We start from the raw sequence: 996 nt of genomic DNA, 5'->3' as shown, positions 1-996 counted from the left end.
TGCCCAGGGGCAAGGGGCTTGCCCTCAGCCGCCCTCTCTTCCCTCCACGCAGGGTGGTCCCAAGGGGCCAGGGCTGCCCTGCTTTCCCCCCCAGCCTGCACCCAGGTAGGGCACCTCGCTCGCCCTGTAGCCCCGCTGAGGCCTCCACCAGCGTGAGGGCAGCAGGGTGTCAGCTCAGGGCCAGATCCCGCCCTTTAGCAGAAGTAAATCCCATTTGATCCCACTGCAGTTATGGACGGGATGTCTCCCAAAGTAAAGCACGGTGCCACCTGCCGCGAGCGCAGCACCCCTTCCCCATGCGGTTCGTGGGAGCTGTAGAGAGAAGTGGGCAGCTGGAGCCGCTCGCTGTGCCTATCACTGTGGCATCGGGCTGTTGATGCTTGGGACACGGACCCCTGGTCCCCACTCTGTAGCATCCACGCAGCGTGTGCCCGGCAGGCTCAGCCCTGGCCGGGCCGCAAGACAGCAGCACCGAAGGCTCTATGGTGCCGCTTGGGATGGGGCCCATCATAGGGCGCACGTGTGTGTCGATTTATTTAGGCTGAAGTGGGCTCAGCAGTAGCATGGACCTTGGCAAACTTTGCAGGATACAGCCGGGGCAATAGTTTGGCAGGTGAGAGCTGCCAGAGGGGAGTTGTCTGGTTTCCCTGGGGTGTTTGCTCCAGATGTCCCATCTTTTCTGGGGGTTGTGTTGTCCCCTGAGGTCTGCTGGGGGCCAGAGCCAGCCTCCCGTGAGTCCTTAACCTCCTCATCTTCCTGTTTGGTTCCCTGTTGCCCTCTCCACTCCTCCCTGGAGTGCGGAGCTCTGGGTGGGGGGTCAGGCAGCACCTCATGGGTCCCTCTTCCCAGCTTTGCCCTTCTGGCCCCCTCACTACAGCCGTGTGGGTGCAGTAGCAGTAAGCCACGGGTAGAAAATTCAGAGCCACTAAGGTCACAGGCTGAGAAATGAGACCGGGAGAGAGGGTTATTGTAATGAATGGAGATATGAACAGGGAT

General features: G+C 61.0%; 1 protein-coding gene across 1 annotated transcript in view; it reads left to right on the top strand.

Annotated features, from left to right (window-relative positions):
* Nucleotides 1–996, top strand: part of LOC103915638 (neuronal pentraxin receptor-like) — a 42,167-nt gene that overhangs the window by 23,919 nt on the left and 17,252 nt on the right. The gene's annotated exons all lie outside the window — the stretch shown is intronic.

This window comes from Pygoscelis adeliae, unplaced genomic scaffold (assembly GCF_000699105.1).
Source record: "Pygoscelis adeliae isolate BGI_AS28 unplaced genomic scaffold, ASM69910v1 Scaffold60, whole genome shotgun sequence".
NCBI lineage: Eukaryota > Metazoa > Chordata > Aves > Sphenisciformes > Spheniscidae > Pygoscelis > Pygoscelis adeliae.
This window is presented reverse-complemented; position numbering and strand designations above follow the sequence as displayed.